This window comes from Vombatus ursinus, unplaced genomic scaffold (genome assembly GCF_900497805.2).
Source record: "Vombatus ursinus unplaced genomic scaffold, bare-nosed wombat genome assembly UNPS02014791.1, whole genome shotgun sequence".
Taxonomy (NCBI): Eukaryota; Metazoa; Chordata; class Mammalia; order Diprotodontia; family Vombatidae; genus Vombatus; species Vombatus ursinus.
Window position 1 is genome coordinate 75,376,386 of NW_020954569.1, and position 850 is coordinate 75,377,235.

The following is an 850-nucleotide window of genomic DNA, read 5'->3' on the forward strand; positions in this document are numbered from 1 at the left end:
CCTTATCGGAGAAATTTGAAACAAAGTGTTTTTCCCCCATTTTATTACTTCCCTTCTTTTCCTAGGTGCATTAATTTTCTTTGTGCAGAAACTTTTTGGTTTCAAATAATCAAAGTTATCTTTTTTATCTTTGGTAATTACCTCTATTTTTCATTGAGAATACATCTAGTCTTTGCTGCTCATGTTGACTATGAGGATCTTGTGGAACAACTAGCACACATGCTGCAAGATGGGGGAAAGCACAAGCCCTACCACAAAAAGCATAAGCATGAGCTGGGTAGCCCACCTACCAACACCAAGATTAACCCCTTTTGCATCCACACCTTGGGAGTCCAAAGAGACTACAAAAAGTATGGGTCCCAGAGGCTGGTCATGTGCAGCTTTGTCTGGAGCTCCAAATGCTGTACCTACAAAACAAGGATTGTTGCCACTGAGGTGGAAGAAAGGAGAAAAGTGGACTCCTGAGGAAGAAGAAATTTTAAAGAAAAAGTGGTCAAAGAAGATCCAGAAGAAATATGAGGAATGGAAGAGGAATGTCAAGATCAGCATGCTTATGAAGGAACAGTTCCAGTTGGGCAAGCTCCATACCTACATCGCCTCTATACCAGGCCATTATGGCTAAGCAGACAGACACGTGCTAGAGGGCAAAAAGCTCAAACTCTATCCAAGAAAGATCAAGGCCAGAAATGACAAATGAGCCCTCACGCAGACACAGTCTTAACTCGGACATTCACTAATGGAATAAATCCCTAGATAAGAAAGAAGGAAGGAAAGAAAGAAAGGAAGGAAGGAAGGAAGGAAGGAAGAAAGAAAGAAAGAAAGAAAGAAAGAAAGAAAGAAAGAAAGAAAG

General features: G+C 40.8%; 1 pseudogene; it reads left to right on the forward strand.

Moving 5' to 3' along the window:
* Positions 1-219: 219 nt before the first annotated feature.
* Positions 220-697, forward strand: LOC114047892 (annotated as a pseudogene).
* Positions 698-850: the final 153 nt, after the last annotated feature.